Here is a 24,921-nt window from a genome sequence, read left to right as displayed (position 1 = left end):
AAGAGATACATTGTCATGAATCCCCCTCAAAATCCTCTCCTTTGCTTCAAACACACTCATTCCATCCATCTTGCTCCTTTCTGAGGCAGTTCTGTAAGTTCTCTTTTGTGAGTGTCTTTACAAGGGAGGTGTGATGAAAATGCATTTAGTGCTGCTGCCAAATGCCTTTCAATGGGCAAGGCAGGCTTGTGAAAACATGACACCGTGTCCCCACCCAGCATATTCACCGGATCTGGCATCATGAGACTTCTGACTCTTACCCAAAGTCAGAATGACCAGGAAGGGAAACGTGAATGGATTCAGGATGTTGAGGCAGCCATAACAATGCAACTAAAGACCCTCAGGAAAGAGGACTCCAGAGCTGCTGCACAAAGTGGCAACAATAATGGGAAGTGTGCCCCAAGCGAGGAGGAGGATTTTGAGGGGGTTCATGACAATGTGTCTTTTACTGTAATATATTCTATTTAAACATTCACTGTATTTTCCATCACACTTCATACTTTTATGTTTATATCTGAACTATTCTGCCGCACTGATCTATCTCCATATGAACCACAAACTATCTTGATTACTTATAATGCAGCTGGAAGTCAGATAGTATAAGTCCTTCAGCTTTGTTGCTTTTCAGAGTTTGTTGGATGTTCTGTATGCTTCAAATTTTTAATGAGATTTAGAATTAATTTGTCAATATCTACAAACAAGTCCAGTGGAATCTTAATTGGGAACGCATTTTGATCTCTGACCCTTAAACAAGCCTTAGCTCTCTATTTATTTTAAAATCAGTGTTTCCCAACTGTGGGAGATTTTGCTCATCTGGAGATGTCTAGTAGGGTCCAGAAACATCTTTTAGTTATGGTCAGCGGGCGCTCCTGACATCGTGGGTAGAGGTCGGAAGACTGCTGCAGTCCAGGGTGGGCAGGACACCCCACAGCGTGTCAGCAATGCTAGAGGGCAGGCATCTTGAGTTAGCCCCCATTAGTTATTTGGCAATTATTTACAGTTTTCAAAGTGCAGAGCTTGTGCGTCTTTTATTAGATTTATCACTTCAAAGTGGAACCTGAGGTCATGTTTAAAAAAAAAAGTCCTAGTGCATGACAGAGACATTTGACCATTTAAATCTCCTTCCAAGTGTTGTTTTAACTATATTCACAGATTTTGGTATGTTGTGTTTTCCTTTTCATTTGAAGTGCTTTTCTAGTTCTCTTGGTTTCAGTTTTTATCTTTGAATTATATAGAAATGTAATTATTTTTTTCATATTCTAGATATCTTTTGTTATTGGCTTTTAATTTAGTTCTGCTGTTGGAGAACTTTACCTCACTTGAAGCCTTTTAAATACTGGGCCCTTGTGTTATTGTGGCCCTGAATGTAGTCTGTCCTGATCAGTGTTTTGTGATACATTTATTCAGCTGCTGTTAGGTGGATTGTCTATAAATGTCAGTTGGATCAAGCTGGTTCGTGGCATTAAGCTTTATATTTTCTTGTTTATTCTCTGCTTCTTGTCAGGAGGTATTAAGATGTACAGCTGTCATCCTGTATTCTTTATTTCTCTGTGAAGTAATAGAAAGTATTGTTTCAATGTTGTTGAATCTTTCTTTTGGGGGGGTTGGGTACTGGGATGGAGCTCAGGACCTCAGCTTGCAGGTTCGATGCTGCTGAGCAACATCCCCAGCTCCTGCTGTTGAATCTTTTTATTAGGTTGAAAACATTAACCTTTTGTAAATAACCCTTTTATTATTATTATTATTAAGTTACCCTCTAAGTTCATTGACATAACCTTTGAATAACTCTTTTTTAGAATTGAACCTAATGCCTTTGAGAACTATCCAACTTGTTGCATATATCAGTAGTTCATTTTTATTTAATACAAATAATCCTTTGTATGAGTACCACACTTTAATCCATTTTCTCAATGGAGAAAATTTGGGTTGTTTCAAAGTTTTGGCTGTGACAAAGCTGCTTTGCACATTGATGTGTAGTTTTTATTATCAACCTAAGTTTTCCTTTCTCTAGTACAGGAGTTGGCACACTGCAGCCTGCAGATGGGGTTCCCATCTTGGTAAAGAGGATTTCTCCAGAGTAGGAGCATGGCCGTTTGTTTATATGGTGTCTGTCTTTGCTTCTGTGCTACGGCGCACAGGTGGATATTGTGTCAGGGACCTGGGCTGCAATGACCATACTGCTAACCAGCTCTGGGATAAGCATTTGGTGTTCTCTGCATGCTGAGTTTTGTAGACTGTGTTTCACTTTATGAGAAACTACTGCGTGCTTTCCAAAGTGGGTGTAGCATTTTATATCCCAGAAATATACAAAACAAACACATTCTCATCTGCTCTGGGTGTTTCCAGTGATTTTGCTTTAGCCATGCAGGTGGACATGGTGTTATGGTATTTGTTGTGGTCTCTTTAGTGCTGTTGTAACGGAATCACAGAGACCAGGTGACTCTTGAAGACCGGAAATGTATTTTCTCACAGTGCTGAAGCCCAAGAAACCTAAGCTGCACCAGCAGCTTCTAAAGGCCTCTTTGCTGCACCCAAATGTGGAAGGGGGAAAAGGGTCCCCGCTGCCACTATCACCCCCCCACCCCGCATTTAATCCACTGATAAAGGAGGGGCGTTTGAGGCCCTGCCTGGGAAAGTCTCCACCTCTGGATACTGCCACCTTGGCCACTCTGGAAACCTGGACATTATGGGAGAAAAGCTCTCATGTGGTAGCACGTTTTTTCTTTTTGCAGTACTGAGGCTTGAACCCAAGGCCTTCACACTGACCCACATCCTTTATTTTATTTTGAAGCAGTCTCATTAAGTTGTTAAGTTACCCCTACTGGACTTGAACCTGCTATCCTCCTGCCTCAGCTTCTCAGAGCGAGTGGTTTCTTATTGAGGCTTTAATTGACTTTCCCCTGATGGCTAAGGGCCCTGAAAACCTTTTCATGTACTTTCTTGTCATTTGTAAATCCTACTTATTGAAGTGTCTGTTCAAATCTGTTTTTTTTTTTCGTACCGGGGATCAAACTCAGGTCCTTGCGCTTGCAGGGAAGGCGGCGGAACCACTGAGCTAAATCCCTGGCCCTCAAATCTTTTTTTTTTTTACCTGTTTTTGGTAGTTGTTATATTTGCTTTCCTTTGCTGTGTGGATAATTTGCAAATAAATACTTCCAGTCTGTTGCTGGTCTGCTTTAAACTGGTCTGAGTTTACACATAAAGTCATGCAAACATTCTTTATACTATTTTAAAATTGTATCCCATTAAAGCTCTTCCACTTGAAGTGCATTATGAATACAGTGATTACTCACTTCACAAATGCTTTTGTTTGCAAACAGTTTGGTTTGCAATCAGAAGCGTTTGGCAAAATTTTGTCTTGGTTTGCCAACTCTGCCTCGGGTGACAAACATAACTGCGACCATCTTTCCTGCATGAACACAAAGGTGGCCATCTTTTCCAAAATCATAGAACAAATGAAGTTTGTGAACTGAGGTACCCATGTACCATCATTTAAAATATACCATTCCAATTTTGACAGCATTTATAACCTTTTAATATTCCACAAGCCCAAAAAGTGGGTTGGGTGTCCCTTGACCTTGAAGAGGCCCTGTGAAATGTTAGTTGTTTATTATTGCTGTACGATTTGTTGCATATGAATATACTGCTAGGTCCAGAGCTTCTAATTTCTTTGTTGAGTTTTCTGATATAATAATGTAACATGCATTGATCAAAATTGGCTACGTAGTAGATGATCTTTTATTCAAAAGTGGAAGCATCCAAATAAAAGAATTATTCAAATAAAAGAATAAAAGCACATTACACTCGTTATCCATTTAAAAGTCGTTCCTCTGTAATAATTGAAGACTGATTTGTTTGTGCAACTCCTGGTGAGCTCGTGATATTTTGGGGGTACAAATGATTCAGCAGCAATCCATTAATGCAGATATCCTCATAAGGACTAGGACAAGAAGATGGGGATATATTGATGCTTTCTGATTTGTCACAGCTCTTGATCACTATATGAGTCACCAGGTATTTTTAAAGTTTTAATTTTAGACCTATAGGAAAGTTGAAAAAAATATTAGAGAATGTGAGTATGAGTGGAAATGCTTTATCCTTCTGGAAATCTTCACTTACCTTCTCCATTCTGATCTGTTATCTCCATTCCTGATATTCCTGTAGGTTTTTGGTGATCTGTGATTAGAGTTACACTGAAGTGTGTTCCGCTTTAGTAGTTGCTGAGGTCCTGGACTTTGTACCTGTTAGGTGTCTTCCTGCACCATGCGTAATACTCTGAGTTCCTCATAGGAAGCAGAATCACCGTGCTCTGCACTGTGCTAGGTGGGCATGTGCAGCTGGCAATTGTCATCTCAGTGTTTTGGATGAGGAAGCTGACACTTCGTGACGTTAACGTGTGCCAAGCCAAGTAGCCAGTGAGTGGCAGGGCGACGACTGAACGCAGTTGGCATGATTTCCAAGCATGAGAGGCTAATTACCATGTGACATGGTGCCTGTAAATTTTGGATATCGTCAGTGTGCTCAAATTTTTCTTGGGTAGGTCTTTTAAAGTTCCATGGTATCCATGATATTCTAGGTGCGGAGTCAAGAAGGCCTTGGGTAAGGTAGCAGAGGCCAGGTGCGGTGGGCGGAGAAGTGCACACTCACCTGCAGTCAGCACACCCCACTAATGTGGCCGGGCCGTGAGGGTGGGTGAAGTGCTGTCGGAGACGCTCCCTGTCGTGGAGGGAGTCAGCGTTAGCTCTGTTCCCACAGCAGAAGGAACCGTTTTACAGATGGCAGCTGTGTGGACAACTCCCAGGCACTTCTTTACATTGTTTCAAAATTGTTATTCAGAGATTCCAGCTGTGATTTTACTTTTGTTTTCTAAGTACTGTTAGAGGATATTACAGTTTCCTTTAGAAAATGGATCTATTATTACAGAAATGATTTATTATATGTATTGTATTATATTTATATTTAATATAAATATATAATATATATTCAATATAGCTATATAGTTATAAATATATTTTTATATTTAATATATTATATATCATAGAACTTATTTATTAATACTTTATTTGAGGTACTGAGAATGAACCCAAGGACTACTCATGGCAGGCAAATGCTTTAGTAGAGTTGGCTGGTAATGAATTCTGTTAGTTTCACCTTGTCTAAAATGCCTTTCTTTTGCCTTTAGTCTTAAAGGGGCTTTGCATTGGACACAGTATCCTGGATTAAAATTTGTTTGGTTCAGGAGTGTCACTATGCTGGCTTTCTGCTTTTTCATGTCTGTTTTTCTTTATAAGCAGTTAGCATTCCCTTGACTGGTGTTCCCCTCTGTGAAATTGGTTTTTCCTTGCTGCGTTTAATATTCTCTTGCCTTTGACATTCAGCAAATTGACCATGATGCGCTTACACGTGGACGTTTAAAAATGTCACTTTGTAGACTTTGAAGACAGAGCTTCTTGAATGTGTAAACTTGTATCTTTTGCCAAAATTGGAAAATTCTCAGCTATTGTAAGTTTTTCTTCCTCCATTCTCTTTTTCTGCTTTCCTTTTCATAGGTTTTAAATAATTTTTCTGTCCATGCTTCAAATTGGATAATTTTGCTCTCTTTTTAAAAAGTTCATTCTGTCCTTTCATCTCAATCTTTCATTTAAACAATTCATATTATTTCATTTCTAATATTTCCATTTGGTTCTTACTTATAGCTTTTATTTCTCCCCTGAGATTTTCTATCTTTTTGCTTGTTATCACATTTTAATCTTTTACCATAGTTAACTATAACTCAAATTGATTTAAAATCCTTTTCTGGTAACTCCAACATTTGGATGATCTCCATTGCTTGTATGTTCTCTTCAGTATGTTTTTATTTCTCCATTTGTTAAGAGCTTTTAGATTTTATACTGGACATTATAAATGATGTATTTTAGAGGATATATTCTGTTAGACTGGTTTGAAGAATATTCACATACACACATATATTATATATTTATATGCTTTCCAAGTCTGTTAATTTGACCATACTCCACCTTCAGATTCTGTTTTCTGTGTGGTGGGTGTCAGCTGAAATTTCAGGCCAGTCCTTTCCACCTCAACAGGACTGCTCGAAGTCTGTCTCGTGCACAGCTGAGGGTTTAGCAAGAGGTTTGAGCTCATTATCTGCAGATGGGGGGGCTTCTGTTCTCTGGTTTTCCTCTTTCTAGATTGCTCCCCTCACTTTCCGAATGCTGTGATTTTCTTAGGAATCTGTCCTCTGATTTTTGAAAAGTGTAAGACTTTTCTGTGAAGAGTTAGCTGCTCTGTGTAGGAGAGATTAGGTCCCTCCCTCAGTATGTTCTTTGGAGTTCTTTGCTCGGAGATTTGTTTGGAGGTGATGACTGCCATCTGGGGTGGGTGGCCCTATGGGAGCCCTGGGCCAAGGCTGCACGCAGAGCTGAGGAGCAGCTCCTGAGCTCTCCAGTCCCTCAGGCCTCGTGACTTTGCTGTGTGTTTCAACAGGGGCATGTTTACATTGCTGAACTCTCTGCTTCTTCAGAAGTTGGTATTCTGACCTACTTGCTTAGAATCAGTCTTTGTGCCGTCCTAGTTTATGCCTTGTCTAATTAAAGTCATGCCTGTATTTGAAAAGTAGAACATTCCCAGGGAAAATAAGCAGCTGGTATTGACACTGAAAAGAGTTTTATGAAATGAAAGTAAGCAAAGGGCCAGTTAGGCTGAACTTCAGGAAAAAGTATCTGAGGGTAAGATTTGTGAGACTAAACAGTCTGGCAAGGGGACTCGTCTGAGCTCTTTCAAACCGAATTGGAAGAGTCAGGGGAAAACAAGTAATAAGCCAGGTCATGCCTGGCAGATGGACAGACCGTGTGACCGCACAGCCATCTTTCCAGTGGCCCCTGGACTGGTCAGTAGCAGGAGGGCCCTTCAGGTTCGTACCATCAGTGTAAGCGTCTGAATTGGAACGGGAAAGTGGACTTCTCTAAGGCACTTAGGGTTGATAATAAAATTTCTTCTGGATAGGAAGGAGCTGTATGACACGATTCATTTCCGTGCGGTCTTCACAAAATTCCATCATAGCAGGGACTTGTTCTCATGAGCATTATCGTATTCCAGCACCAGCTCAGTGCCTGCCACATACAGAGAGGCATTCAGCAAGCATTCGCTGTGTTTTACTAACCAGTGACACACTTTGCAAGGAGATGTCCTCTATTGAAAGTGACAATTGACTAAACACCTACAAACAAAAAACAATAATTTGTGATATTTCATTTTTCAGCATTGTACGGTGAATAGCAGTAGCCAGCATAAAAATGTTATTATTACATCGGAATGCTGAAGAATGTGTTCTGCTTTAAATATCAAATCATATTATTGCATGTTAATGTGAGCACAGTGATGTATATTTTCGTTTTTAATAGTTTCTGCCATGAAGCACATATTTGGATCATTCCATTGATAGTCTTCCTGATGCATCATGAACTGTGAAAAAACTTCTTTTGCACATGGTATTCTATTCTTTACAGAACTTATCATGGGGTCTTGTTCTCTGTAATCAGGTTTAGCAGGCCTTTTCATAATGGCTGAACTGTAATGAAATGTATTACATTATCTTCTTGGGTACAGTACTTTGATGTTTTTGAGAGTTAGGAAATATGTGTAATGCAAATATTTTTACACGGCATACTTTTATGTTATACTTTAACAGCTGCCTAATGATTAATGTTAACTTTAAAACAGAGTGAATAACTCATTCAACCCAACACCAAACTCCAAATATTCCTAGTATTTTTAATTATAATTATTGCTCTCCTTTTTGTCTTTTGAAGCAGTGATCAAAGAAATTGCATTTCTGTGTGACTTAGTATTTTAAAACAGTCCCAATTCAAAGTAATGTTTCATCAGGAGATAATGTTGTTAAAATTCATTTACAAATGCACTGATATACTACCCCACTAAGCTGGTATCTGGGCAGTTGTAAATATTCTGTATGATAGCCCTTTTTTAGTTTTGGGCAGTGAAAACAGCATGTTATTTCTCTCTGTTAAAATAACAGTTTGTTTGGTGTACTGTGTTTAAACCAGCTGTAACACCAAACTGGACCACCCACAGGGAGATGAGTGAGGGATTATTGAGCTTTGGCTAGCTAACCCCTGCCACCTAAACAAATATCCTTCATTACCCATTCTGTTATTTCGTGCTTGATCTAAGTGTGACTACTTAGAAATTAATCTTTTCAAGTGGTTGAGTTGCTGAAATTGTATATTAAAATATAAAAACAATTAAAGTAGAAAGAAAACCTAAATATTAAACCAAATCCTCTAGTAGTAACTAGATTATAATATTTAAACAAATTTTAGTATGGTGTCATAATCATTTTAAACAGTATGTGAGTAACTTCTTGTATAGTACAATCATTTTTCATACAATATTTGTATTGCTTTCTCTCTGGTTTGTCATTACAGTGGAATTTTTGAAAATATAAAAAGTAGTGTTTTTAATTTTATTGTACATCCTTGAATTATGCACAGTTGGAGTGATATATTATAGTGAAGTCAGTACCTTACTTTTCAAGGCAAGCTCCTTCGTGCTAAAAGCTTCCTAAGCATGATTGGGTAGGTCAGTGTTTGAGTGGCAATATAACTGTGTGGTCTGATGATATATTGTTTGAGTAGCAGGGGTCACTTGAAGTACAGACTGCTTCCCAAGCAATTTAACTTGCTGCTCAATTAGGAGAAAAGCCTACGCACAGGCAAGATACTGCTTTCAGTGGTCACAGAAACTATAGGTGCAACACAGACTGCCCTGTGTGAATATTAACTATGCACTGAGAGTACTGACCACTTACTGCAGGTTCAGCATAAGCACTCAAACAGGTACACACACACACACACACACACACACACACATACACACACAGGTACGTGCACTTCCCTCACCCTGCACGTCTTTGCCTTGGTAGAATATGAACAATGAGAAAAGTCAGTAGACTTGTGTGCTCTGAGGTTGATTTACTGTGGCCAGAATTGTTATTTTCATAATAAAGTAAGCCTAGTTATCCAGGAGAGTATGAGAATTTTAAAATCTCAGAATACAGATCTTATTTGATACAGAGCTTATGGTTTTAAAAATAGTTTTAAAAAACGATTTATTTACAAAGAAAACAAACACTCTTATATAAACATAAGCACAGAGCACTTTATGAATGTTTGCATGTGGTCCTCAAAGTAGAGTGGCAGGTTTAGTGGAAATGCGTTGGCGGATCAGGTTCAGTTAGAGTGGAGCCCTGACTAATGGGGGCTAAATGTCGAAGTCAGCGCCTAAGGTAAAATGTGAATGCAGTCACAATTACCCTTCAAAATCCTGTCAGTTGCCAGGAGGTGTAATGTGCTCTGTCTCCCAGAGGTCCAGCAAGGTGGTTTTTCCTCTGGAGATAGCAGACTGCCATTTCTTTCACTGATCACCATGTAAAAACTGTTAGCTTCAATGTAAGCGCTGTGTGGTATCAAGCAGATTTGTGCAGGTGCAGATCTGGGGCCCAGGGCTGGCTCTGCCGGGGAGGAGCGGTGGGAGGAAGGGGAGGGAACTACTGCAGCCAGCCCTCCACAAGGCTGTCCAGCCTGGCTCTTTTCCAGCTGATTGGATGAAAATGCCAGAGCAACTGAATGGAATAGGACAGCTCGTGACAAAATGGAGCTGAAGAAACTGGACACCCATAGAAAATGAATCTCAACCAAGCCTCACACCATAAACAAACATAAACTCAAATTGTGTTATGGATTTTTTTTTTTGTATTAAATTCTTTTATTGGTACATTTTAGGTATACAACACAATTACATTTCTCATTGGGAATTGTACCTTTACATAATGCATCTTGGTTCTTATTTTTTCCCCATTCCTAGCCCTCCCTTCACGCCCCCCACCCTTCCCTATTTACAAAGACTTTATTTCCAGTTTTTCCATTTCTCATCATTTTTCCTTTCCCTTTTTTCCTTTCCCCTGCTCCTCCCACTACCCCTACCCCTTTGGACCTTTTCTTCCTATTTCACATTATCAATTATTCATTCTAATCATTGGTACATTTTAGGTATACAATATAATGACATTCATCATTGGAAATTTGCACCTTTACATAGTCTCTCTTGCTTCTTATTTTTCACACTTGCCCAGCCCTCCCTTCAACCCCTTCATTCCTCCCTATTTACAAAGATTTTCTTCCTATTTTTCCATTTTCTCATATTAAGCCCATTCCCTTCTATCCTTTCCTCTAGCCTTCCCACTTCCTTCCCCTTTGCCCCTTTTCTTCCTATTTCACATGACCTACTATACATTTAGTCCTTATTTACACTTTCAGTTTCTCACACCAGAGAAACTATTCGGTATTTACACATGTGTTTCCTATTTATTTCACTGAAGAGTATTGCCTCAAAGTGCATCCACTTAGCTATAAATGTCTCTAATTTCTCATTTTTTATGGCTGAGTAGTACTCCATTTTATAAAAAAACCACATTTTCTTTATCCAGTCTCCAGTTGATGGGCATTTGGGCTGTTTCCAAGTTTTAGCTATTACAAACTGCGCTGCTATGAACATGGGTGCACATATATCACTGTGGTATGATTCTTTTAATTCTTTGGGGAAGATCCCCAGCAGTGGAATAGCAGGGTCAAATGGGATTTCCAGTCCTAGTTCTTTGAGATATCTCCATACTGATTTCCACAGTGGTTGCACCAGTCTACACTCCCACCAGCAGTGGAGCAGGGTTCCTCTTTCCCCACAGCCCCGCCAACATTTCTTATTGGTTGATTGCATGATAGCAGCCATTCTTTCTGGAGTGAGGTGGAATCTCAGCATTGTTTTCATTTGCATCTCTCGAATGACCAGTGATGTTGAACATTTTTTCATGTATTTATTTGCTATTTCTACTTCTTCGTCTGAGAAATGTCTGTTCATTTCAGATGCCCATTTTTGGATTGGGTCTTTAAATTTGGGAGGTCTGATCTTTTTAAGTTCTTTATAGATTGGAGATAGTAGACCTTTGTCTGAGGAAAAGCAGGTGAAGATTTTTTCCCACATTGTGGGTTGTCTCTTCACCCTGCTGGTGGTTTCTCTTGCTGTGCAGAAGCTTTTTAATAAGAAGAGATCCCATTTGTTGATTGTGCTAGTTCACGGGCAACTGAGGTTTTGTTCATAAAATCTTTTCCTACAGCAATGTCTTCAAGGGTTCTACCTAACCTCTCTTCCAACTAGTTCAGAGTTTCTATTTTAATATTTAGATCTTTAATCCATTTTGATTTTAGTTTAGTGCATGGTGAGAGATACAGGTCTAGTTTTAATCTTTGGCAAGTTGAAGCCCAGTTTTTCCAGCACCATTTATTAAAGAGGCTATCTTTCCTCCAGTGAGGGTGTTTGGGTCCTTTGTCGAAGATGAGATGGCTGAGTATGTCTGGCGTTGTTTCTGCATCTTCTAATCTGTTCCACTGGTCGTCAAGTCTGTTTCTTTGCCAGTACCATGCTGTTTTTATCACAGTAGCTTTGTAGTATAGTTGCAGGTTGGGGATTGTGATACCCCCTGCCATGTCTCTGTTAACTAGAATTGCTTTTGCTATTCTGGGTCTCTTCTTGCTCCAAATGAATTTTTGGATTGTTTTCTCGAGGTCTATGAAGTATGCTGCTGGGATCTCAATTGGAATTGCATTAAATCTATATAGCAGTTTTGGAAGTATGTCCATTTTCACTATATTAATCCTTCCTACCCAGGAGCAGGGGATGTCTGTCCATTTTCTGATATCATCTTCAATCTCTCTTTTCAGAGTGCCGTAGTTTTCAGAGAAGAGGTCTTTGATTTCTTTCATTAGGATGATTCCTAGGTATTTCAGTTTTTTGGATGCTATTGTGAAAGGAATTATTTGCCCTATTTCTCTCTCAGTGAGTCTGTCATTGGTGTAGAGGAAAGCTATTGATTTTTGTGTGTTGACCTTGTAACCAGCTACTTGACTGAATTTGGTTGTTAAGTCTAGAAGACATTTGGTGGAGTTCTTGGGGTCTTCTATATAGAGTGTCATGTCATCTGCAAATAACGACAACTTAACTTCTTCATTAACTATCTTCATTCCTTTTATTTCTTTCTCTTGACTAATTGCCATGGCTAATGTTTCCAGAACTATATTGAACAAGAGTGGTGATAGTGGACATCCTTGTCTTGTTCCTGATTTGAGTGTGAAGGATTTCAGTTTTTGACCATTTAGTATGATATTGGCTGTTGGTTTTTCATAGATGGCTTCTATCCGTTTGAGGTAGAGACCATCTATTCCAATTTTTTGGAGGGTTTTTATCATAAATGCATGTTGGATTTTGTCAAATGCTTTTTCTGCTTCTATGGAGATAATATGGGTTTTTTTCCTTGGCTCTATTGATATATTGTATTACATTGATTGATTTTTGTATATTGAACCACCCCTGCATCCCTGGGATGAATCCCACTTGATCAGGGTGTATGATCTTCTTGATGATCTTCTGCATTCTGTTTGCCAGTATCTTATTAAGGATTTTTGCATCTATGTTCATTAGTGAGATTGGCCTATAGGTCTCTTTTTCAGTTGGGTCTTTCTCTGCTTTGGGGATCAAGGTGATGCTTGCTTCCAGGAATGAATTTGGGAGTATTGCTTCCCTTTCAATTTCATTGAAGAGTTTAAACAGTAGTGGCAGCAGTTCCTCGCTAAATGTCTTGTAGAATTCAGCAGTGAAGCCATCAGGGCCCGGGCTTTTCTTAGTTGATACGTTTTTAATTACATTTTCAATTTCATTAGTTGATATTGGGTTGTTCAGAATTTTTAGGTCTTCTTCTTTCAACTTTGGTAATTCATATGTATCTAGGAATCTGTCCATTTCTTCTGTGTTGTCCATCTTATTGGCGTATAGGTTCTGGAAGTAGGTATTGATGATCCTCTGGATTTCTGCTGGGTCTGTTGTCATTTCACCCTTTTCATTCCTAATTGCATGGATTTGGGCCTTTTCTTTCCTTTTTCTGACAAGGTTGGCTAAAGGTTTGTCAATTTTGTTGATTCTTTCGAAGAACCAACTCTTGGCTTCATTGATTTTTTTGTATCGTTCCCTCAGTCTCCATTGCATTGATTTCTCCTGTGATCTTTATAATTTCCTCCCCTGTATGAGCTTTGGGGTTGTCCTGCTCTTCTTTTTCTAGAAGCTTGAGGTTCAGCATCAGGTTGTTTAATTGGGCTCATTCTGTTTTCCTAATATGCGTATTCACTGCTATGAATTTCCCTCGTAAGACGGCTTTCATTGTGTCCCATAGATTCCAATATGTTGTATTGTCATTGTCATTTAATTGAAGGAACTGTCTGATTTCTTCTTTCATTTCCTCTGTGACCCATTGGTTATTCAGAAGTGCGTTGTTCAATTTCCATGTGTTTATGAAATTTTTTGAGTTTCTTTTGCTATGGGTCTCCAATTTCATCACACTATGGTCTGATTATTTACAGGGGATAACTTCAATTCCTTTGCACTTACTTAAACATGTTCTATGTGTGCGTATGTGGTCTATTTTTGAGAATGACCCATGTGCAGCTGAGAAGAATGTGTATTCTGATTTTGTGGGGTAGAAGACTCTGTAAACATCTGTTAAGTTCATTTGTTCAAGAGTTCGATTGAGTTCTAGTATTTCATTACTTATTTTTAGTCTAGTTGATCTATCTATTTGTGACAGTGGAGTGTTGAGGTCCCCCACTACAATTTAATTAGTGCATATATGACTTTTCATGTCTGTTAGTATTTGTTTTATATAGTTGGGTGCACTAGTGTTTGGTGCATAGATATTTATGATTGTTATCTCTTCCTCTTGGATTCTTCCCTTTACAAGGATGTAGTGTCCTTCTTCATCTCTCTTAATCAGTGTTGGTTTGAAATCTACTTGATCTGCCAAGAGGATAGCTACTCCTGCTTTTTTTCAGGTTCCTGTCGCATGCAGTATTGTTTTCCACCCTTTAACTTTCCGTCTATGAGTTTCCTTTTGAATGAAGTGTGTTTCTTGTATGCAGCATATTGTTGGATTTTGCTTCTTGACCCATTCTGCCAGTCTATTTCTTTTGATTGGTGAATTGAGACCATTAACGTTGATGGTTATAACTGAAACATGACTTTTTCTTTTTGTTGGGTTCTCCCCCTTTACATTTAATTTCTTGTCATGCCAGATGTGTTCATTCTGCTTTGCTTCCTGAGGTTGTGATCCTCAATGTCTGTTCCTAGGATATTGTGTAAAATTCTTTGGAGTGCTGGTTTGGTATTCACGAATTTCCTAAGGTGCTCTTTGTCATGAAAGTATCTTATTTCTCCATGCATTTTGAAAGATAGTTTTGCAGGGTACATCAATCTGGGTTGGAGGCTGTTTTCTTTTAGGGCTTGGAATATGTCACTCCAAGCTCTTCTTGCCTTGATGGTTTGTGTTGAGAAGTCTGCAGTGATTCTGATGGACTTTCCTTTGTATGTGATTTGTTTCTTTTCTCTGACTGCTTGGAGAACTTTGTTCTTCTGTTGTGTTTCTGGAATCTTAACAATTATATGCCTATGTGTAGATTTTTTTTGTTCAAGGCTATTTGGAGTCCTATATGCCTCACTTATCTGTATGTCAAGCTCTTTTCCCCTGCTTGAGAAGTTTTCTGCCATTATTTCTGTGAAGAGATTTTTTATGTCATCTGCACTCTCTCCTGTTTCTTCATTGAGTCCAATCCGTCTTATGTTATTCTTTTTTGTATCATCTAGCAGCTGCTGGATTGATTTCTCATGTTCCTTTATAATTTTGAAGCAATTTTTCTTTTCCTGGTCACTAATTGCAATCTTATCTTCTATATCTGAAATTCTGTCCTCACACTGGCTCATTCTGCTGTGTAGACTTTCAATGGAGTTTTTCATGTCCTGGAAATCTATTTGCATCTGTTTTATGGATTCCATTTGTTTCTTATGTTGGGATTCCATCATGTTCCTTAGCTCCTCGCTAGATTTATTAATTATGTCTTGCACTAGGGGCCCAATTTCTCCTGTTATCTGAGAAATTATTTCTGATTTCATTTTTTCCAGATCCCCTTTTGTTGCCAGTTCAGTTGGTCCAGGTGGTTGAGTATCAGAGTGTTCCATCTCATTTCCCTTTGGTGTTGCTGTAGGTGATCTGGAAGTCTGGTTTTGAGACTTATTTACATGTTTTCTCATTTCGACAGGGGCGGGGGTCTGTTAGCGCCTGCACAGATTACCTCCTCTGAGCTGGGTGAGGTGGGACAGGGGCCGGGAGCAGCAGTAGGGATGTTGACCCAAAAGCCCTTTCCTGTGGGGTGGGAGCAACCAGAGGGATGGTGGCTGGGAAACCCCTTCCTCTGGACCAGGAGCAGTGGATGACAGCTCAGAAGCCCCTACCTCTGGGCTGGGAAGAGTGGGGCTCAGTACCTTGGTCTGGTGGTCTGGTGTCCTCTGCGTCTTTGTAGTGTGTAATCAGGTGGCTGCCTGTCTGCAGCAGGGTGATTTGGTGTCTTCCGTGCAACTGAGGACCTCGGTAGGGTGTGCACAGACCTGCCTGTGTGCAGCGGGCTGATTGGGCCTGTGTTCCGCGCAACTGGGGACCTCGGTAGGGTGTGGGCAGACCTGCCTGTCTGCAGTGGGGTGATTCGGCCTCTTCAGCGGGACTCAGGACCTAGGTAGGGCGTGCACAGACCTACCTGTCTGCAGTGGGCTCTGGGTTATGGATTTAAATGTAAAATGCAAGAGTATAATACTTTTAGGAAAATTCAAAAAAGAAACCTTTGGATATTTGGGGATCCAGGCCTGGGTAAAAACTCCTACCTTTGATGTCGAAAGGATGACTTATGAAAGGAAACGCTGATAAAAGGAAGCTCACAGATATACACAATTTTATGTCTAGCCTTACTAGCCATTAGGGGAATCAGAATAAAAACATGGTAAATGAGTGTTATGCAGCTGCCTACACAATGACTGATGTAAAAAGGCGTCAGAGTAACAACTGTTGGCAAGGATGTGAAGAAACTTGTGCTTGTGCTGTTGGGAGAGTGTAAATTGTCACCGCCCCTGTGGAAAGCATGCTTCCTGTTCTTACAGAGCTAAGCTAAGCTAGCCTTAACTTTGCACTCCCAACTGCACTCCGGGGCTTTTACCCCAGGCTGATGAAAACTCTGTTAGCGAAAAGCCACAGTACAGGGTTCATGGCAGCTCTTTCTTTCTCTCTTTCTTTTTGTAAAATTTTGAGACTGGGTCTTCTTGAGTTGCCCAGGTGGGACTCAACCTCAAGGTCTTCCTACCTCAGACTCAGCGTAGGGATTACAGGCTGTGCCTGACGCTTGGCTACAGCTTCATTCCTGATATTCAACACCTGGAAATGACTCAGCTGCCCTTTACTGGGGGAATGGTTGGCAAACTGGTGCATTTATAGAGCGGGACTCAAAAATAAAAATGAATACACTATTGATCGTAAAAAAAAGTGTATGAAGCTGGGCATGGTGGCGCATACCTGTAATCCCAGCACTCAGGAGCCTGAGGCAGGAGGACTGCCTCGAGTTCAAGGCCAGCCTGGACTCCATAGCAAGACCCTGTCTCAAGGAGAACTGAACCAGACCAAACTAAACCAAACCAAAATAAACTTGTATGAATCTCAAGGAAGTTTTTTTTGGTGGAAAAAAAAAAGAAACAATTCTAAAAGATTGCATGTTCTATGATTTCTTAATATAACAAAATTCTCGGGCCGGGGATTTAGCTCAGTGGTTTCGCCGCCTGTTGCACAAGCACAAGGACCTCAGTTTGATCCCAGGTACAAAAAAAAAAATATATATATATATATATATATATATATTTTTTTTTAAATATATATATGTTATATATATACTATATATATATATATATATATATATATGACAAGATTCTCCAAGTGACAATAGTATAAAGACAGCAGACGCACTGGTGGTGAATGTGGGATGGGGTTGGTGTCCCAGGAGACACTCTTGTGCTAACACAGTGCATTGTAGACTGTAGGGATGGATGGAGGAGCCTACATAAGACAAAAATACTACTATCTCAGCAGTATTTATAAATTCCAAGAAGTAGGAAGTGAGTGTATCTTTGGAAGCCAAATATTTTCAGCCTACCAGAGTAGGCATTTCTGAAATATTGAATTGTAGACCACAGATACAGTTATTTTAGAGTTATTTTGTGTAGGTGATTTGCTTACACATCTAAATACCACGAGCCATTGACGTGTGGCTAACCCCAGTCAGAATGACCAAACACAGCACTAAATGCTGGTGAGGATGTGGAGCAACAAGAGCTTTCATTCATTACTGATGGACATGCAAAATGGTATGATTCCTTTGCAAGATGGCTTGGCAGTTTCTTACAAAATTAAACTCTTACCTGTGTATGAAATGGCCTTTCCACCATTGATCTCTGGAAGGCATGGCAGCGGTATGAAGGCAAATCCTTCTGGAAATGTATGACTTTGGTTTTCAGCCTAGAACACAACCGGTGTGAAGATGTCATATTTTATTTCACACACTAGATATTCCCCTTAAGTTAACTCAGGGAAGAGTTGTGTTGTAAGATATTATAAGATAAAGGGAATAATATAAGGAACTCAAGGAGGGGAATGTGGTGGAGCCCGAGGAGCAGTTTTGTTTTTTTTTCCTCCTGTGAATCTGTTGGTTTTTCCTCTTTTTTAAAGCTGGCCTTTTTTGTCCTTAGTCATATTTTATGGGTCAGACATTCAAGAGAAGCAGCACTTCTTTTACTGAGGTTACTATTGTTTCAGAATTTCAGAAGGCATTTCCCCCATATTTTGGCCTGGTGTCTGCCCTGGATAAATCAACTTTACAATCAGCAAGTGACCATGAGGTGCATCTCAGTCACTCTCAAGGGTATGAGTAGCACAGGTACTCAAATGATATTCCTCCTACCTGTCCTCAACTCTTTCCTTCCCTGTTGGGTCTCTTTTTGAGACAAATTTTTCTTGGTTTTGGGGATGGGCCAGGAGGAAGGATACACACACTTTAAGCAAGCTTGCAAAGCACTATAATAATCACATATTTGGAAAATTAACATTTTATCTTTGTTTAAATTTTAAATGAGTAAATCCAGTTTGTCAGAGCTTACCTGCTTGAGTTACTTTCAAGTTAGGATTCTCAGTCAGACTGCCGCTGTGGAGGCGCCTTCCTCAGAGAACTATGAAACATTTCCGAGGAAGAAAGAAATTGCAAACTGAACAAACACCTCTTTTGTTGCTCTAGTTTCCTTCAGTCTTTGTATACAGTGGTTGTGCACAAACATAAGCTTTGATTTTATGTGCTCTTACATGGTGTGAAGTTGGAAGTAGTTGTATATTAATTACAAAGTAAATGTATGTTAGGTGAGGCTTGAATTCTGTCCTTGGTGGATTTAACTCCAACACAAGGATTCATGGTGGACCGGCCTGTGCTACAGATTTAGTCTGAATCAGGAAGCGGTTCCCTAGATGGTCATAGTTGAGATATTTTTCCAATGCATCAGAATATGCACCTGAAATATTGTTAAACTGTAAGAGTAGTCACGATTAAAATACAGTTAATTAGTGGTAATTTCAGTGCTTGATAGTAAAACATTTATGTGAATACTTTAGTACCAAGATAAAAATTAAACTCTCTTTTTTTTTTCACCGGGGATCAAACTCAGAACTTTGCGCTTTCGAGGCAGGTGATGGAACCACTGAGCTAAATCTCCGGGCCTTAAACTTCCTTTTTAAAAAAAAGATTCCTTTTCAAATCATTTAAAAAAGTTATTTTGAGCATATTTCATCTAAACTGATTGCATTTTTTTGCTAATTTTTCTCTAGCTTTACATAAGTTATATGAACTGAACCCTCATGTCTTTTTCCATATCGGTTTTCATGTAATTATTGCTCTTAGTGAAGTGTTTTCTAAAAGTTGGTAGCTTATAAATAAAAGAGTAAATAAAACAAATTATTATGATCTCATCATGAAATGAATGTTTAATGAAAAAGGATTGTTAGTTATTTTAGTTTGAAATTTACAGAAGGGCACACCACCAAAAGATATATTTTATATTAAAGCAGGTCTTCATGTATTAGTTATTTACAGATATTGTATATTCGTCAGAGAATGCAACCTACCTTTTCGTCCTTTGAATAAGTAACATAGTTGAAAAATTTAAAACATTCCTCAAAGCAGCTCCCCTGCAGACCCTAGTCTGCTCCCTGTGGGATTTCCCGACCGCTTTGTCTGGGCTGGTTTCCAGCTAAGCAGAGGGGCTTTCATTGCATTCCTGGAGAGATTATTTCATCTCTTAGTAGACTTCACCTTAAGCAAGTGTTTTTCTCTGCTCATGTTTATATCATTATGGTGGTTGTCCATCCTTATGTTTTTCTCTTTACTCGTCTTCTTTGTTATCTCTATTGGCATATTTTTATTTATATAAAGGTGATTAATTTTACAGAAAGCAGAAAATCTTGTAAGGACTGATGTGTAAAGTGTACACGGGTCTTATGAAGTGAATTTAGGTTTCTAGAAAATCTAAGTGCTACTAATGGTAATTTCTACCTACTGTTGTTTTTGTGCTCAGTATTTTCATAGATCTTTTCCTTTATTCTTAAGTAACATAACAGTTATTATTTTTGAGTGATTTGAATAGCTTATATTTAGGAATATTCATACTTTTCTTATTTTGAGGCATGGAATACAAACATGCATTAGAAGGGAAATTACAGAAAAATAAATAAAGGTTCCTTATGAAGGGTAATGTAATGTTATTTAATTTTGATCAACAGTGAAATTGTACTATTATTATATAATTATGCAATCATATTTTGAATTTATACCAACAACATCTGAAAGAAATTAACAAATAATTGCATATTATAAAGATATATATATATATAATATACACACACAGTAACTAGGGCTGAGATGTCATATATGACTATTTATCCAACTATGTATATAAATTGTTATAATTTGTTACAAGCAAAGAACCAATTATATTTGTTAATTTGTTTCAGATGACATTGGCACAAATTCATAATGTAATTACTTAAGTTTGTAATTAAACTAATTTATTTTTCCCAAGGCACAAATTGGAATTCTGTATACCATGAAGGATCTTCTGCAGAGTTAAGTCATTTACTAAAAAAAAAAAGAACAAAATAATAAATTTAGTTATCGCAATAGCTATGGTTTTTACAACCCATTGTGTTTTGTGCAAAAATGATTATGGAATAATAAAACTTTCTGTTTGAGGATGATTATCCAAAATAAAATAAAAATGTATTAGTGATGAAACTTCATTCAGAAACAACACATAAAATATAGAAAGCTTCAGAATCAGGCAGATTGAACGCTACCATGGGAAAATGCCATTTACTAAATAGAGGGCTCTTATTCTTTAAAATATTATAGTGTTTCTTGAGTAATAAATATTAAAATATACTTAATGATTTATTTTAGATATAATCAAGTTATTCCTGAGATACACTAGCAAGTCACAATCAAATTAATTTCCTTAACCAAGATAATATGTTTGGAAAGTAGTCTAAGAAATCACTGCATTTTTCTTAATAAAAATGCTTTTGGTTAATTGAAGAAATATTATAATTGAGCAGTCTCTCAAACCTATAATATGGACATTTCAGTGATACAGACATTTCAACATTTACGTGGTAGAATGATAATCACCAGAAAACATTCTATCTTAAGTTATATGTGACCTTCATTCAATATATGACTTCGATTGTTCAACTAGCTGGAGATATACACATATCTCTTTCTCCTTTTCTATTTCCTGTTCATTGTTCTTTGGAGGTAAAACTTATATCCAGTAAAATGCACAGATCTTAAATACACAGCTTGATGAAGTTTGAAGGTGTATGTACCTGTGTCACCACCACTGTAATCACAAGTCAGAGTATCGACATTACATCAGAATGCTGATGACCACGCCTCGGGTTGTGCTTATGACAGCCTAGTTTTGCCTCGTCTTGGACTTCCTGTGAATAGGAGCACAGTGTATGCACTGTAGTAGGGAGAGCTCTTTTACTGTGCGTCTGGGAAATTGTCCCACATTGGTACTATAGCAGTCATTCGTTCCTTTATGTTGTCGCACAACATTCTGTTGTATTGATATACCGCTATTTGATTATCCTTCTATTAGTGGATGGACTACTATGATTATAGTTGCCACTATTATAGGTAAACTTGCCAGCAATTTGTTTTTTGAGTTCTTGAAGATAGCCAATCTTTCTGTAGTAAGATAAAAGCTGTGTTGTTTTGATTTGGATTTCTCTAATGGCCAAAGATACTGAATATTTTTTCATGTACTTATAGGCCATTTGTACTTCTTTTTAAAAATGTCTATTCATTTCGATTGCCAGTATTTTTGATTGGTCTTTTATTTTTAGAGATCTATGTGAGTTTTTTTGTTTGTTTTGTTTTTACTTCTATGTCTGTCTGAGGAGTAACTGGCAAACATTTTTTCTCATTCTGCAGGTTGTCTCTTTACTCCGTTGGTTGTTTCCTTTGCTGTGCAGAAGCTTTTAAATTTGATACAATCCCATTTGTTAATTGTTGGTGTTATTTCTTATGCTATTAATGCTCTGTTCAGAAAGTCCTTGCCTATCTATGTCTTTAAGAGTTTTAGCTGGTTATCTTCCAACAGATTTAGTGTTTCTGTTTATATCCAGGTCTTCGATCCATTTTGATTTTATTTTAGTACAGGATGAGAGACTTGGGTCTAGATTTATTCTTCCGATGGAGATAACCAGTTTTCTTTATTATATTCCTTATGATGCCATTTTCATGTGCTTTTTGTGTCACCCTATTTGAATATTGAGTCTACTGTAAATTCACTTGTTGAGTTATGGATATGCATCTGGTAAATAAAGTTTGTCTTGTGCCAAAGGAAATGTTGCTTACATATACAATTCATATGCAATTATTTTAGTTAATTTGGTGAAACATAAGTGAAATAAAATAGTGAATTATTATGCAAATAATTTTTTTGCTTTTGTGTTGATATCCTGTTTGAATTCTAGAAAGTGAAATGTATTGTCCTGTTAGAGAGAATGGTGCAAAGAGAATTTGGGAAAACATATCCAGGTTGGGTTATTATGAATTTTGACACCTGTGATGAGGAGAAAGTAAAGTAAAATTTTCCTGATTGACAAACAAAAATGTCACATTAGACTGTGATAATTTTATTTCATTGGTTTTTGGATTTCTGAGACTTAATTTAGTTTTCAAATTTTTCCATTCAACTATCCCTTTTGGCATCCCTGTAACCTATTAACCTTCATAAATGCAGAATTTCCTTGAAATGACTTATATTGCTTTAAAGTTCACATGGCAGAAACTCAGGATGGCTTCACAAAGCTAAGAATATTAGCAAGATCTAAGAGATAGGTGTAAAATGTTGGAAGATGGGAGGTAAATGAGTGATTTGTAACGCAGTCAGTGGTATGGAAAAGGGTTTAAGTGTTTTTAGAGGAGCTTCCTACCGGGCTGAACCGATTCCTCAGCAGAGAGCCTCAGGAATCCTGGCACCACTTACAAGAGTGAGGATGTAGAACAGAGCTGAAACTATGAAGAGCTAAGGCTCATGAGAGACTTTGGACCACCACACAGCACGCACCTGCTTGTTTCTCCTCTCATTCTCAGAAAAAACTTCTGGATTCACAGCACTAACCACAGCTGCAGGAAGGTCGAGGGGCTGTGCATAAATCATGATTCAATGGGAGTCTGCATAAGTAAAAACGGAAATTGGCTTCTTTCTTTCTATGCTCAGTTACAAGAATAGTAGCAGTGGGCCGGGCATTTAGCTCAGTGGTTCCAGCGCCGTCCATGCAAGCGCAAGGTCCTGAGTTCGATCCCCGGTACCAAAAACAAACACAAAACAAAACAAGAATAGTAGCAGGTAGTCTTACAACTCTCAAGTCTAAGAATGAGCTGGGCGAGAGAAAAGACTCTCTGATATTGGCCCATGGGTCCGGTCTCTGAGTTCAGTATGATCTCTGAGCTCTGTATGATCCCACTTGCCGTGGCTTCTCCATACGGAGCTTCCCATCCGCTTTTTTTAGTTCCTTCCTGCTAAATATACATGGATAACCAAGTATTGCCATGCAGTGTGGAACTCCTGTCATGTAAGTACAATGATCAAAGCAAATGAAAATATAAACCAGCTCTGAACAAACAGAATGTAGGGGCCAGAATCATTTTTTGATAACTTATAATTAATAGGTTCAGGTAAATAAGAAAGTTTGTACCAGTAAGACAAAAATAGGGGATATGCTGTTAAAACAGCTGTCAGAAAGTGCGCTCGTGTGAATTAAATTTTTTTTAAAAAGTCAGAATGGTAAAAGATTAGTGGAGGCAGTTGACCAGGAAGTAAAATTAGAAGAAGAAATGAACAATGAGAGAGAAAAGATAAAGAAAATTTGATGATCCATTCAGGAAATTCATTTTGTAGTAAGAGTTTCAGAAAGTGGAAAGAAAATAAGAGAGAAGAAAGTAATTTTATAAAAGACTGGAAAAAAAAACCTCTCAAAACTGGTGTGTATATGAAAAATTTCTTTTTTTAAAAGAAAGCTTTGAACTGGGTCCGGGGATTTAGCTCAGTGGTGCCGCCACCTGCCTCGGAAGAGAAAGGTCCTGAGTTCGATCCCCGGTATCGCGAAAGCAAGCAAGCAAGCTTTAAACGTTGAATTATTGACAGTCTCTCTCCTTATCTTGAAATTCGTTGCCCTGTTAGCTATTTTTCGAGGATCCACAGTTTGTTGTTAGTCTTCACTCCCGAGCAGCATGGACGCACTTGCGCACATGGATAGGCGCACCACAGCGCTCCGCACGTCTAAATGCTCCAGTGAGATTTTATCTTTGCACCGCAAGCTGAGGAAAGCTGATTATATCCAGTAGCTGTAAATCTGTGAAACAGTGTCGTTTCCACTCAGGAAAGGGCTCCTACTTCCTCTTCCGCCCTGGGCTCTCTGACGGAAGCAGGGCGAGATGATCTCATAGTTACCTCTCCTCTTAAAAAGAAATTTTGTTTTCTTTTTAGTAAATGCAGAAAACAACCGTAGTACATATGACAGTTTAAAGTGGGATTTGATCTCTCTTAGATTATGAAAGAATCATTGTGTATATTCCGGTACCAGTGTAAAAGGGTTTTATGCTGATAATACGAGATCTTTGTCAATTTATGAAAGTGACTTTGTCTTGAGTATATATTATAAGTAAATCAATAGAATTCACCTAACATACTCCAAATAAATAATTATTTCATGCGAAGGTATTACTAATGTCAAATATTATAAAATTATCAAGGACTTTAAAGAACAAAAGAGAAAGTGAGGGGAAGTAATTTGTGAATGGACAAAATTTAATTTTTTGCTTTTATGATTAATAAATATTAAATTTTGTCTTTCACAAGACAATTACATATTATACAGAAGAAATAAAAATAATTTTGTATTTGTACTAGTCAGAAGGGAATTCTGCCCAGTTTTACTGAAAGAAAATTACTACATTTTAAAATTATGAAATAAAAAATATGATAATCATAGAGAACTAATCTTATATCAACAACAGTGAGCAAAAATATAAAATGCCTATTTTTCTAAATGGCATAGTTATTGTAATTTCTTTAATAATTCTTTTTAACTCCTCACCAAATTGGTCTACTTCTTCAAGTGACCATGGTACCCATCAGTAACAGGCAAAGTTATACTGCACCCCCATCACACAAATTAAGATGGTAAGTGTGTTGGAAGTTAAATTTCTATAACTAGCTACAGTTTGTGGATTTTTTGTTCATGCAGATTTTTGAGATCAGTCAACAGAGGATTACTTGGGAAATATGAAAATAATAATCACTTATCAAAGTAATAAAATGTTT

The 24,921-nt window shown here is 38.1% G+C and overlaps 1 protein-coding gene and 1 long non-coding RNA gene across 7 annotated transcripts in view; one reads left to right on the top strand and one right to left on the bottom strand.

Annotated features, from left to right (window-relative positions):
* Xrcc4 (X-ray repair cross complementing 4) overlaps positions 1 to 24,921 on the top strand; it is a 251,841-nt gene that overhangs the window by 44,209 nt on the left and 182,711 nt on the right. The gene's annotated exons all lie outside the window — the stretch shown is intronic.
* On the bottom strand, positions 27 to 18,614 carry LOC147826622 (uncharacterized). Its single transcript, XR_015439005.1, has 3 exons — positions 18,142 to 18,614; positions 17,407 to 17,503; positions 27 to 1,548 (listed from the first exon to the last, which is right to left on the bottom strand). It is a non-coding gene; the product is annotated as an uncharacterized LOC147826622 (long non-coding RNA).

Source organism: Heterocephalus glaber, unplaced genomic scaffold (assembly GCF_053883595.1).
Source record: "Heterocephalus glaber isolate CG9 unplaced genomic scaffold, H.glaber_assembly_v1.0 deba00001465, whole genome shotgun sequence".
Taxonomy (NCBI): domain Eukaryota; kingdom Metazoa; phylum Chordata; class Mammalia; order Rodentia; family Bathyergidae; genus Heterocephalus; species Heterocephalus glaber.
This window is presented reverse-complemented; position numbering and strand designations above follow the sequence as displayed.